Source organism: Octopus sinensis, linkage group LG4 (assembly GCF_006345805.1).
Source record: "Octopus sinensis linkage group LG4, ASM634580v1, whole genome shotgun sequence".
NCBI classification, from domain to species: Eukaryota; Metazoa; Mollusca; class Cephalopoda; order Octopoda; family Octopodidae; genus Octopus; species Octopus sinensis.
The window spans coordinates 63691819-63706818 of record NC_043000.1 but is presented as its reverse complement, the minus strand read 5'-3'; the positions used below and the strand labels follow the sequence as shown (position 1 = coordinate 63706818).

The 15000-nt window shown below is 36.3% G+C and overlaps 2 long non-coding RNA genes across 2 annotated transcripts in view; one reads left to right on the top strand and one right to left on the bottom strand.

Annotated features, from left to right (window-relative positions):
* Window positions 1-13094, bottom strand: part of LOC118762980 — a 33648-nt gene extending 20554 nt beyond the window's left edge. The window contains exons 1-2 of the long non-coding RNA XR_004998735.1: window positions 12951-13094; window positions 6228-6294 (exon numbers count right to left, since the gene is read on the bottom strand). This is a non-coding gene — a long non-coding RNA (uncharacterized LOC118762980). The remainder of the gene's footprint in view (window positions 1-6227; window positions 6295-12950) is intronic.
* LOC118762979 overlaps window positions 1-15000 on the top strand; it is a 24502-nt gene that overhangs the window by 5257 nt on the left and 4245 nt on the right. Inside the window, exons 2-3 of the long non-coding RNA XR_004998734.1 lie at window positions 5368-5373; window positions 5733-5737. This is a non-coding gene — a long non-coding RNA (uncharacterized LOC118762979). The remainder of the gene's footprint in view (window positions 1-5367; window positions 5374-5732; window positions 5738-15000) is intronic.

Sequence of the window (15000 nt, the reverse complement as noted above, 5' to 3'; positions counted from 1 at the left end):
AAACTACTTCGTGATTTCTTAGTCACTGCTTCACCAACTACAGTGTAATTTATGCCGCGTTAGAAGAGGTCTAATAATCCCAAAACATATTCTGAGTTGTCTCTCATATGTATTTACTAAAATGATCAAAACACTGTTAGTCAGCCAAAGTTCTGTTTTGCCAACAGCAGTAGTATTTCTAATTAGAATTTTTTCAATGCATTAAGTTCACCCCTACTTAACTATGAAAGGTCAGACAATTATACTGATTATACTTGCGGAATTTCTGAGAATAAGAGATATAGACACAATAAGTGTGTGTATGAGAGAGAGAGAGAGAGAGAGAGAGAGAGAGAGAAAGCCAGTGGGTGTATGAGAGAGAGAGGAGAGGGAGAGGAAGGAGAGAGAATTTTGTATGCGTGTGTGAAAGAGAGAGAGCAGGGAGGCCATAGATGATAAAACCATAGACTAAATAGTTTAAAGTATTTTTGCCTCTATTTTACAATAATCCCATTAAAACGGAAGCTATTGCTTTATTAAAAAACTGTTCTTGATTTAGTAACCAGTGTCCCACTGACTGCACACAAACACACACACACATACAGATAATAACCGTTGTCAAATGGTTACCATTCCTTAAATTGTTGACCAAAAATATATCTTTGATAAAGTGTTTTTAGTTGGCTTCGTTTCCAAAATCTTCATCGTATGCCGCCGCCGAAAACTCTTTTTAGATTTTGGAGATTTTTACTAGCTGATTCCTGGCATCGTCTATCGACTTACATGCATTGAAGCATCTAACCTTATATAGTCTCGTGATTTTACTAAAACGTGTGTGAGTTCTGAAAACCATTTGATTTTAGAGGCACCTCTTGAAGACTTTATGAAGACTATATGAAGGTTAAGCTATTCAGGTATAATACATTTTGCTTTAATTAAACTCTAAAGTGGATTTGAATTCAGTATTATAACCATCTGATATCCTCGTTTATTATACATCATCAGATGGGAAGATCAAATCATTTAAGGGTTATGATATTCGGCAACGAACACAATAGAAAGGTGATCGGTATCTTGATATCCTATTAATCTTACTAATTATGTTCTATGTGGATGTGTTCTTGTAAGTACCCCTCGAGTTTTTATGTTGTTTTCTCACACTAGTGTATGCACATTCTTTATCTATGCATAAATATTTCTCTTTTCATTTACCTGACAGACGCGTGAACGACTCTGCTTCGTTAAGGATGTCTAATTAGACTGAAACAAGCCTCGAGTTTTATATCATATTTGCTTAAGATCATCGCATCTTACACTACATTAGGTTGCCTATTTCCAATTTCAATTAATTGTGGCTATCGTGCGGTAAGTCATTAAAAAAAAAGAAGGCTTTTTTGAGTTGAATGAATCATTATCAGCAATGATTATTTCTCCTCGGTACAAGTTAATTAATAAAAACGATATTCATTAACAATTAGTTATAATTATCGTGCTGTTCAAATTTATAATGTCAGTATTTACCATTTAATTGGCAGCTGCGGCTCTCGAATAAGCGAGCGAATTTAAAACCATAATGATTTTTTCATAAGCACAAAATCGTACATTTGTAGGAGTGTGACATTATGGATTGAATCAACTTAAACACATGCCTAGTTCTTAATTTTTAGCTACCAGAAAAAATAAAAAAGCAACTCTGAAAGTATTCTGTCTAAACAAAATACTATGCAGATTTTAGCCTAGGAGTGATGGATTTCTACAGCAAGAATGCAAAACTGAAAAATAAGAAAACAAGCTACTAATTCACGTCTACAGAATTTGCAGGAACGTTAATTACATAGATAAACATGATATTGAATATTTCTATGATAATGTTCTACCGCAGTCTATGTATGTAACGCTTAACTATGACTGATAAAGTATGGAACAACATCGTAGACACAATTTATTTTAAAAACAACATTAATATTGTTGCAATTGTTCGTATTGACAGCAAAATAATTCTTTTAAATTATGTTGGATACTTACATGTTCCTGATATATATATATATACATACACACGCATACGCACACACACACACACACACACACACACACACACACACACACACACACACACACACATACACACACACACACACACACACACACACACACACACACATATATATATATATACTGAATTCACAGTTCATGTCGGTTGCTCCTTATAGAACCCTACGGAGGAAGTATCTAAGGACTGTACCCCAACGATCCTCTCTGGAAAAGAGAGATGGATGGATGAATGGATGGAATTCACAGCCCAACAGGGCTACTACTGTACTTTGTTCAAACTCAGCCATATGCATATTAAAGCGTTACGAATTTTGCCCTACAGACCAGAACGTCTTCAATTCATTCCGTAATTAAGATAGTTTAAAGTGTTTGCTACATACATTACTCTTTCAACGAATTTTCAGTCATTTTATTACAAAATCGTAATGAAAAAGAGAAAAGTGAACCAGTATTTTCTCATGGATACTTGCATGTCGTTCTTTCTTGAGCACATTCTCTTCTTCACGTAAAGTTAAAAATAACAGATAGCAATTCTCACCCTAGAAAAGGTGGCAGGTGATAGCAAAGAGTATATTCTCTCCTAAAGATGCACCTTCAATATTAATTTAGATTTTACATATCCAAGGATCAAGCACTTCATAAAAGAAAAGGAAACTTCAAAAGAAATTCTGTATTTCATGGTTCCCTATAAACTTCCAACAAACTAAGTATTTCCTAAGTAACCGTGGAATTTCCACGCATTCAGCTGGTACATTTAAGCAGTTTAGCTATAAACAGAAAGTAAAGGTTAGGCACTTATTTATATAAATTCTCCTATTCTTTTACTGGCTTCAGTCATTAGACTAGTTCGTAGTTTATCGAAATCTATCTGTTCAAGCGCTAGGTTATGGGGTCAGTGATATTGTTGTATAGTAAAATTGTACATCTCTCCCGGTAAAAAGTGGTTCCTACCACTATAAATAGACCAATAGCCGGTCGTCAAGAGAGGGTCGAAGAGTTGAAGAATCGAGAGTCGACAGATCTAGTCAGTGTCTTGTGGAGCTATCAGCGATAATAAGACAGAAAAAGTTAGTGTATTACTATTCCGATACGAAGAGATGCAACGGTATCCGATGGCTAGTAACTGTTGTAGCTACAAGCGTAAAACAGCAACTACAGTACACACATCACACCAATGGGACGAACTCACTTTACAACAGTCGCGACAAGGAAAAACTAATTTACACGGAGTGAAAAAGAAAAATGGAAATTCACACGGAGAGTTTAAAATAATTCATGTGGAAAATTAAATAACTAAAAAAAAAGAAACAAAAATCTTGTGCAAACTTGCGAAAATCGTAAAATATGGAAGACTTGTTAGTTGGGGGTAGTTGAGTTGCAAAAACAGCCACAATAACAGCTCGAGGAATAATGAGAACAAAAACAAGGATTGCAGCAGCAAATGTCACAACTAATGAAATTGATAACCAAACCGGAAAATACATTTTCGCCTGACCATGTAGCAAATTTTATAAGCGAACTGAAATATGACGCCGAGGAAGAAGTAACCTTCTAGGCTTACTTTCGAATGTTTGAACAAAGTTTTCAAAATGAATATGGGACGGACGAAATGAAAACGCATCTAGTTTTAAGAAACTAGCGACTGCAGAGCATGAGAAGTATAGTAACTTCATATTGCCAAAATAAAAAAATTAAAAAAAAGGCGTCCGACATAAATTTCACTGACACATTTGACATTTCTTGCAAAATGTTTAGTGAAAAGAGCTCACCATTTAATTCTAGATGAAAATGTTTAAACATAGAAAAGAGCGAAGATGAAGACTTCACTACTTGCACAGGCAGAGTCAACAAAGAATGTGAGAGATTTAGGCTGGTAGTGAGTTCAGGAAACGGTGATGCGCTGTGTCCCTGAGCAATATATTCTATTTCACGTTATTTCTGTCCACTCAGCTAACAAAAATAAGTAGTACCTATATTTCAAAGGGCTAGCCTTGTTACATTCTGTGTCATGCTGAATCTCCCTGAGAATTACGTTAACGGTACGTATGTCTCTGGAGTGCTCAACCACATGCACGTTAATTTCACCGGCAGACTGTTCCGTTGAACGGACCAACTGGAAACCTCGCTGTCGTAACCGATGGAGTGTCAGTATTGTCTTTGAGATTTCAGCATCCATGTCTCATTTCATATTCGCTGTGTGCCCTAAGTAGACGTACTGTTTTCTTTCCTTGATATAATCGCTTCCCATCTCTAATCGGCCGCGTGCTACGTTTTCAGATTGCATATATTTTGTTTTCATGCGGTTCAGCCTAATGCTGAGCTATATTTGTGTTTAAGTGTGTGTGTGTGTGTGTGTGTGTGTGTCTGTGAACACAAGTATGCATGTATACATGTATGTATGTATGTATGTATGTATGTATGTATGTATGTATGTATGTATGTATGTATGTACGTACATATGTATGTATGTATGTATGTAATAAAACTTTATATATAAAGAACGTGAAATTCACGAATTGACGAACACGGAAAAACGGACAGTCGTTCAGAGCCTTCATTCTTCAGTCAGAAACCGATTCATCATGGCAAATTTCGACTGTTTAATTCTGAGATTTGCTCCAAAACGGCCAGCCCCAAGGAAAAGCTAAGCTATGGGCATTAGATTTGCTTGGTAGAAGGAAAGAATGTGACAACAGAGACGAATAGGAAAACAAGAGACGAAGATAAAATTGGAAACAGTAACGAATAAAAACAGGAATGATACGACTTTGAGACAAAATGAGACAAAGCAATTGATCAGCAAGCGTGGGAAGCGGTTTGATTTCTACACAGGTTCCCGTCTTCCAAGTTTCACATACTAGATATTGGTCGATCTTAGAAGAGACTCTACTGCGTGATCGAACCTTGAATCATGCGGTTACTAAACGAACTTCTTAGGAATACCTGCATCTATTTAATGTTTCTTTTTACCACTTAAGAAGCTACGTTATTTTATTTCGTAGTTGTATTTTAAACCTAGCGCAGTGAAGTATATTTCTAAAAATGCATAGCTTAGTTATAGTGCATACAACGTTCACAGTATCATCTTAAGGCGTTGGCATCTTGGGTAATTTTCTGGAGGTTCTATGTGTCTGGGGGCCCAATGCTAAACTATGCATAATGTGGTGGGGTGCTATAATACTGTTTAGGCAGTCTTAGGTGACCATGATCTTTTGCATGGGCACCGAGAGTAGTATAACAAAAAGGAGGTAAAGACCACGATTCATGGATTGCTGCCAAAGGAAGATATTGATCTTTTGAATTTATTTTTACGTATGCATTGTTCGGGCCTAACAGCACATAGTTTTCATACAGCATGCATGTAAATCGTGAAGTGGTGGTATGATTCACCTTCGATTTGGTTCTGGTACATGATATTAATAAACCACAAAAAAGGCGAAACATTGATGTCAATCACTCTTGAATGGGAGAATGGTTGAGTTGTCTCCCCTGTCCATGACTCTCAGGTGTTTTAACACGTGGCGCTTTGAGAGAGCTATCTCCACCACGCCAGACGCAATCTACCGGCAAATACACTTGGCTTGTGCATTAAGTATATGTGGTCGATAATGTTTATTACACTAGCGCTGCTTTTATTCCATATTTGAATTGATCTGTTTATACTCAGCCAGGAGACGTCCGAAATTCTTACAACAAAGTAGACTCTGTTAAAAACATTTAGAGCCAGGTAGTAGTGTTGTGTCGTACGATTATTTAGATTTACCACCAAAACATATTGAGTTGTTTGCAGAACCCTTCAGAAAATATTTATTTTTGTTTTCATTATAAAAGAAAGACGACTGTTAATTATTTCACAATTCTTATAAATCAACAGTGGCGGGAGGGACATGACACTAAAACAGCAATGGAATGTAAACTACGATTATTGATCTTGGAGAGAAAAAAAACAAACTAATTATATCAATTGAAATTGTTCTATCAATACCAAAATATACAGTATTACATTTTATAGCCTGGAAGAATTCAGCAAAGAAAATGAAAAGATTTATCTAGAAAAAATATAAACAAAGTAAATACAAAACAATTATACTTTACGTAAATGATATTTACTATGTATAAAAAAAAAAAAACGCAGGCATGAATTAATCACAGCATATTAAAAAAAAGTAAAAATAATAAGTCACGTGTCTTCTTACTTCGCTCACTTTTTCTCCCTTAAACATTGGTTGAGCATTGGTTCAACTGAATTCTGGAAAACAGTAACTGAAAAAAAAATGATGCAGCTTAATTACATCGTCTCTCTATTAATTTGGTTTCACGTTTTGACACAAGACCAGCAACTTTGAGGAGAGGGTAAATCGATTACATTGACCCCTGTGCTCAGCTGATAGTTAATTTATCGACCCCCGCAAGGATGAAAGGCAAAGACGACCTCGGTAGAATCTGAACTCAGAACGTAACGACAGACGAAATGCCGCTAAACATTTTACCCAGCGTGCTAACGATTTTGCCAGCTCGCCACCTCACCATCTCTGTTTTTCTATTAATTTGCTACATAATGGTTAGTTACACGTCAGAAATGGCTCCCTGCATTCCACATTCCTTGCTCCTCATCGCCTATTATTTCGCCCTTTTATCAAGCTGTTCACCGAATGCAGAATGTAGTCTTATACTCCAAGGATGGCGGCCCTATTGAACCATTTTCCATATGTTTCTGTATAACACTGTCTACTCTCTTTCCAGTATTATAAACTTCCTTCTGTCTTTCATTTGACAGAGGTGCTACACCCTTTTCTTAACAGGGATATAGATTATTTTCAGTATAAATTTCAGTATGATCCAAATAAAATTAAACCTTAATTTATATCTTTCACTCTGTTTATCACGCTCCTGTCTCGTTTTTCTCTAGAATCATTTATTAGAATTATTTGACTGGTTACAATTTTCGGCTGCAGTTTTGCTCAGGTACCGCATTCAATTTTATCGATCGCATTACTTTGCTTTCCGTTCTTTTCGAGATTTTACCGGTTCTTGTAAGGAAGGAAAGGCTCGACACCTAAGTATAAACTTCGGGCAGAGCCAAAAGGACCTTTGTTTGTTCGACACACCAATTTAGACAATTTTACTCCTTATCTGTCTATCATATGGTTTTAGACTATCCGAGATGATGGTAGAAGATGCTTTTCTAAAGTATGTCCAGTGGGACACACTTTAGTTACTACGTGGTTGAGAAGCGGATTTCATAACCACACGGCCTTGCCTGCATCAAATTCAAATCTTCAGAGACTAGAGCTAAGTTAATTTCTATAGGAAACTTATCCAATTTCATTTCAGTTCAATTTCGCCGCTTAAGGCTTTGAAAAAACACGAATGATATTCTCACTATTTAGATCGTGTACATGCTAAACGTTTTAGTTGTGTATGAAATGAAGTAACTGGAGATGGTCTAAAGCAAGGAATGGCATTTATTATTACCTACCACTAGTTTATATTCTACTTAAGAATATGCTAATTTTTTCTTATTCAGTCGAAGTATGTTGATGTTACAAAAAATTGGCCGAGGAACTATCGAACAAATTGGCAGTATGTTTTTAATGCAAAGTATAGTTTGTTTACATTTGTATATATATCAAATCGAAATGTGAATACAGAATAAAGAGAAGACATTGAATTTGTCCTGTATGCCTATTTTCAAACATTGATTTAATATATACAAACATTTTCTTTTGAACCATGTTAGCGCAGTCATAATTATGAAATACATTACTTTGCTTACTTATATATATTTCAAACAGTAGATCGGAGATGAGAAAAGTACATACATATATAAATGCATGCATGCATACATACATACATAACGTACTTAGTATTTATACACGCACATACACATTTGTATGTGTATATATTATATGTATATATGTAACTACACACACACACACACACATGTATATATAAACGAGAGAGTGAACAATCGAAAAATAGCAGCACTCAACACATTTGGTTACATATATTTTTAAAATAACAATTTGGCTTAGTTTCGTGCGTCCATAGGACTCCATCTAATCAGATATTAGGATGAGATGGATGGGTCCTACGTGCCACGAAGTGTTATATATATATAATTGAATTTCTGTCTGTTTGTTTGTTTGTTTGTTGGTCCGTCAGAATGAAAGTAAAGACAGCAAATCTGTAGGAGTAGTCTCATCCCGGTTCAGATTCGAAACTGAATCTTTCAAATCTCCTTGGACATTCAGCCTATTCAAACGTCAAACAGAACCGTGACAAATAGGTGTTCCACTTGACCTGTGGTCCTTTCAGTGCCATCACAAGTCCACTCGCGCAATGAGTGACCTGGATTCGGTATTGTTCTTGTTTGTCGGTTTAGATATAAATATACAAACTTCCGTGAGGTAGGCAGAGAATCTGACAGCGAAGTGAGACGCACGGCATACACATCGAGAACATGACAGGGGAACGAAAAACTTCGACACACCCACAGAAAGACAATTCACGTCGAAACAGAATTTTTCAATTCTCCTACCGAATTGGTAGCATTTTACCACAAGAAAATGAAGACAATAAATTTTTGCAAGTATATTTCATTAACAATATGCAAAAACAAGCTGAGCCAAGGTATAATCTTAATGAATGACTTCACTTTGACATAATAGAACAACTTCAAAAAGTGCTTCATAACAATAATAATTATATCAGGAGTTTCAAATGTACTCTTGATAATGCATAAAGCAGATGAGTCTATATCTGAACATTATTTGGAAAAGGAGCCTACAGTCACCAGTGTAAGCTACAGTGAAATGCTGGTCAAAAACGGAAGCTAGCAATTCGCACCAAACGCCGAGGTCTATTGTTAATGTAAGTGTTGTTGCATGACAATGCACGCCCACTTACGACCACCCTTACCGTTGAAACATTAAAAAATTGGGTTTCGAGTTGCTGGAAACCCTGCATACTGTCCAGATTTCGCCCTTTTCGACTATCATCTCTTTGGACCGCTCAAATATCCTTTACGAAATCGACGATTTGCTACGGACGAAGAAGCGCAGGAAACGGTGCATAAGTGGCTGCGCGACCAGCAGAAAACCTTCTCCAATGGATTAAACAAGCTTGTGGACCGCTAGAAGAAGTTACAGAAACAAGAGTGCATAAATACTCATTGTCATTCGAGCTTGTAGACTGTCGCACTCCAAACTAAAAAAAAATAGGGGGGAAATTACATCAAATGAGAGCCAACCACCTTAAAAAGATTAGTCTTTTCATCAACAAAAAGAAGTAATGTTCTTGACTGTAAGTTCTCTGATCGTTCATCTTCTCAATCATAACTAACCTGGAGTTAAACGTAACTAGTGGTTTACACATGGATCTATGGATCGAATATTCTAGAAAGATTTATACAAATAGGCATCTTTATTGAAAAATATTTACTGTTTGTGTTAAGCCTAATGTTAACCACGAACGAATAGATCTATGAGCAAAAGTGTTCCGGACATGACCATCCTGTCATTGTTCCAAACATATTTATTTTCAGTCAATATCTTTCAGGCTTTTCAGTGCATTTAGAACTACGTTGTCCAGTGCATCCTTTTTTTCATTAATACGATAGTGTGTGATTTGAGAGAGATTTAACTGCTATTTCTAATGAGACGAGTGATCACTTAAGTTATTCTCTCAGTGACTTGATTTCTAAGATTAACAGAAGACCGCACAATTGTAGATTAGTAGAGATAGACACCACTGCACATGATTAATTTTTATCTGTTATTTTAGTTGTTTAGTCTCAGATCAAACATAGCAGAGAAGAGCTTTGATTGAAAGCATTTCAATCGTAACTACTCCGTCTTAATTTCATTTATCGTATTATGGACAGCATCATTCGGAGCTTATAAATATAGTTTACCCAAAGTGAATTGCACGCATACATACCTCTTAAACAACCTTATAAAAGTAAACAACACCAAGAAACCAAAATGAAGCTTAAGAACCCAGCCAGCTTTGTACGTTCCTATTATGAAATGTGTCTTTCCTATTTTAAGACGTAGCGAATAATTTGACTGAGGCTTGACTATTATTTACAAGTAGATCAGAAGATTACGTTATAGATTCCCATTTTTGGCCATAAATAAGTAGAGGCGCAGGTAAGGCTGTGTGCTTAAGACGTTTGCTTCTCAACCACATGGTTTCGGTTTCAGTCCTGTCGTGTGTCGACACTTTAGGTAGGTATCTTTTTTTTTTGTAGCCGCTTATCAACCAATAATTTGTCAATGAATTAGGTTGACGGAGATTGTACAGAAGTCTGTTGTACACGCTCGTATCTTTCTGTGCGTGGCTACTGCTGTCCAATGCCTGACTGAAATAGGTAAAAGAATATCTTTCTTTTTTTTTTTATTTGTTTCAGTCATTGGGCGGTGACTACGCTGGAGCAGCGCCTTGAAGAGTTTTAATCGAATAAGACGATCCCAGCACCCCAATTAAAAAATATATGGTAATCTCCTATCGGTTTCTTTTACCGAACTGCTAAATTACCGGGATGTAAACAAACCAACACTGGTAGTCAAGCGATTGTGTGGGCAAACACTAACATACATAAATACATATCTACATGCATATATATATATATATATATATATATATATATATATCTATATATATATATATATATATATATATATATATATATATGTGTGTGTGTGTGTGTGTGTGTGTGTGTGTGTGTATTTATTTATGTACGTATGTGTGTGTGTGTACACACACTCACATATAATTAAACAAGATGCATCTAATAGCAGAAACAGCTGTAAGCTAATGAAGTTTATCGCATAATTTCCTGTTTCTTTGACTTTTATTTAATTTCATATTACGCTTCGCGCTTTGTACTCGACTAACGCTTTGGCCTATAGCTATGGTAGAAGACACTGGCACAAGGTGCCACGCAGAGAGACCTGCTACAAATAATGAAAAAAGTCCCATTCAATCTCACCCTATTATCTTTAAAAAGAGAGAAACTGACTTGGAGCGAACAACAACAACAACATCGTTAGAGACAAACCAAAGGTAAATAAGACAACCAAATCTACCTCAGATCACACTCGAGCGTTTTAAAAGCAGGAAAGACCACGTTAGATAATGTAGGCCAAGAGGAAGGCTTGATAGCATACGAGGGATAACAAGAGTAAAGATGCAAAATTTAGATCTGCAGAAGATGGAGTTGAATTGTCAGACGGGTCACCAATGCACCCATGTCTTGGTAGGGTAGTATATTGCGATTCGTGGAAGATTTAGCTGCTATTTCTAACACACCAAGCGACTGTGTAGAAGAAGCTCAATGTTAACTTCTTAAAAAGCGAAGAACCGCATGCCACTTAATACCAGAATACTATTTGTGAGGCATTCTACTGACTCTACTATCAATCACTTTAAAAGCAGTATCGATTACTTCTAAGAATGGTACGAGAACATACAAGACTATACTGGTGCTTATTTTATCAAACCCAGAACGATGAAAGTTTACCTTCGGCAAGATTTGAACTCAGAACATAAAGAGATAAACTAAATATCGTTGTTCTATTTAACAGCCATCCACTGCGTTCAACCTTAGTGCAATATAGATAACAATTATAATAGTTAAAAAAAATTACAAAAAAGGTTACGTAATTTGCTTATACATTTACCAATATATTTGGTGGTAGATTGGCAGAATTGTTAAAGAGTCGGATAAAATACCTTGTGGTATTCTGTTATGGTTCTTTGCATTCTGGGTTCAAATCTCACCGGAGTTAACGCCGCCTTTTCATCTTTCCGGGATCGATAAAACAAAAGTACCAGTCAAGTATGGGTGTCAACGTATTCGCCTACACCCGTTTTCAAAACATGGCCTTGTGCCAATGCTAGAAATCTATATTTAACAACCCTGCGGGAAATAACAAAAAAATAAAAGGGAAAAACAACAACAAAAATAAAAACAATAACTACACACACAAGAACAACAAAGCTAAAACGAAAGAAAGGAAAATCATAAATTAAGAATATAAAGAATAGAATTTTGTAGAATAATGTGGGGAGAATAATAAAATAGAAAATCGATTTCTTTCAATCGAAAATGTTATTGAAAATACTATCATAGTTGTCAGTCAAATATTTCCTGATTGTGCAAAAAAAAAAAAAAAAGAAGAGAAATAGCGGTAAAGCTTCGCTTTATTGACATAGTGTAAGTGATATTGTGTTAACAGATTTGTTGTATATTTTTGGAAACATTCAGTGTATATCGGATATTATGGTATTCCAAGCGAATAACTTGCTTGCGGGGGTCATAGGTAAGATATTACAAGTATATATCCTTCACATTCTATAGGAAATCTTCAACGCATCTCACCTTCGCAGCTGACGTCCTTGAAGAACACTGATGACCTTCTTGGCTTATAGACACACACACTTGCAAGGTAACACGGGACGTAACTCTGCATTCTTTGATTCGTCTTTGATTTATCTTTCTTAATCTTGCTCTTATATTTTTCTTGCCATTTTATTTTTGACATTTAAGTAATAAATTTTAACTTACTATATTAAAAAAAACACAACTTATTTCTATGGTACGGAAATATTGATATTCAGTATTTTATAATCATTTACAGTAAAAATATAACTGTCAGAATGTTAACCTTGAATGTATCCTTGGAGGTGGGTTTAGTTACGACGTTTACAATAATTTTATTGGGAAAAAAATCTTTCGTAATAGGTCTTTCAATGGGCATAATGCTTAATAGATGTATTACACAAGAGCTTATTTCGTTTATTTCAGTTTTTACCCCCCCCCCCCTGTGTGTTGCGAATAGCTGTATATCACAAATTTGTCCCTTGGGATGATATGAACAATTATGGCATACACATAATCATCAGTTACATACCTACTTTGTAGCGTCTCCTTGGTGAACTGCATGCACTTCCTGACTGTACTTATTTACTACCATGGTAATACCACCATCACTATAAATTTCATAGATGAATGATTTTCCTACGAAGATTGCACAGCCGATGACTGGGTACGAACTGGTGTCTCTTCAAGCTGGCAAAACTGATATGATAATAACTTCAAATTTTGGCACAGGGCCAACAGTGTTTGAGGGGAATTGGAGTAGAAAAGACGAAAAGTAAAATCGGCCTCTGCAGAATTTGAACTCAGAACGTAAAGACGGACGAAATGCCGCTAAGCATTTGGTCTGGTGTGCCAACAGTTCTACCAGCTCGCCGCCTTAAACTGATATGTCAACTATCCTTTCTACTATAGGCACAAGCCTGACATTTTGAGGGGAAAGGGATTGTATATTACATGAACTCCCGTCTCTCGACTGGTACTTATTTTATCGACCTTGAAAGAATAAAAGGCAAAGTCAACCTTGGTAAAATTTGAATTCAGAACATAAAGACAGACGAAATATCGCTAAGCATTTTGTCCGGCGTGCAAACATTTCTGCCTATCGCATCCTTAAACCGATATGTTAATAATAACGATAGTCTTCTCGTTTTCACTAACAACTGCCATAGTTCTATTAAATCTTTACTCTAAAAACAAACTAAACACAAAACAAGTTGTGTCCTGTATCTGTTATCTCCTTATTACAATTTCTGCCATTCTATACAGTCTGCCTCTATTTAAAGCTCACGGTTTCTATAACTTATATGTTGAACGACTCTAAGTTACTTAATATAGGTATGATAGCATTCAATAAGACTAAGGTATCTGATTCACTAACATTTCACATTTATTATACAAGTCTACGAACTCTGAGCTCCTTGTGATCAGTGGTTTCGAAGAAGTAACAGTAAAGGTCTAGAGCTTCTGGATCCAACGAATAGGTTGGTAGTACAGGTGAACAGTAGATTTGCAGTATTTGGTGTCGTAGGAAAGCTCTCATTACACACAGTGTATCATGAGTATTTTAAATCTGGTGTACTCTATCCCTCTCCAGGTCCGAATACGTTGCATTATTTTTTCTCAAGCGAGAAGAATCAATTCTAGTACAGGCACTTTATCCATAGATTCCGAAAGGATAAAAACAAAATGACCTTGCAGAGAGCCGGAGCAAATATTTTAAATCATTCTGTCCGATGTTCTAACGATTCTGCTAACTCACCGTCTGTAATACTCACCTCCAGTACTTGACTGGTACTTTATTTATTGACCCCAAAAGGATGATAGGCAAAGTTGACCTCAGCGGAATTTGAACATAAGGTGCAGAGAGCGGATCACGCAAGACATTCTACCTGGCACTCTACTGACTGTTAAATCTTCACCGACATTACCCATTGCCTAATTATGTTTTCTAAAATGACAGAATGCGGTTCAAGGGGGACTTGACTGCTCCTTCCAAACAGGTCGATTGATTAAGTAGAAGCTCACTCTTTGGCCTAATTAAACGGTTTCTCTGTCTTCTGTCTTATGGTTGTCCATTACAAACTCCAATATTCTTCTTGTGCTGTGTTAGCTTGTGTATCCCAACGACTCAGAAGAGCTATGCTAGCAGAGTGCATACTCCTTGTAGGGATTGCCATATTGAACAGGTCAAAGGATAGAAGCCAGACTCATAAGGGCCACCTAGGATTTGGGTTTGTATACGGGCCACACTCCTACTTAGAAATCAATTACAGTTCAAAACCAACAATACCTGGAAAAGGAAGACCTTCCCACAGGAGGGAAGCAGAGTAGATAACCCAGAGTCTAGAACTCCTCATACGACTACAGTGACTTCAGTGAAAGATCGCCGTGGACGAGACTACTATGGGTGTGATAAGGTCGTTTACTCTCGCACAAAACCATCATCGTTTTGGAATATCATCTGAAAGCTGTTAACCTCAGACAGCTATTATATTTTTTTACATACAAGACGTGCAGGAATTGCAAGTTTGATGTAGATAATTTTAGCGACCTATACGTTTAACCTTGGAAGGTGGAATAGA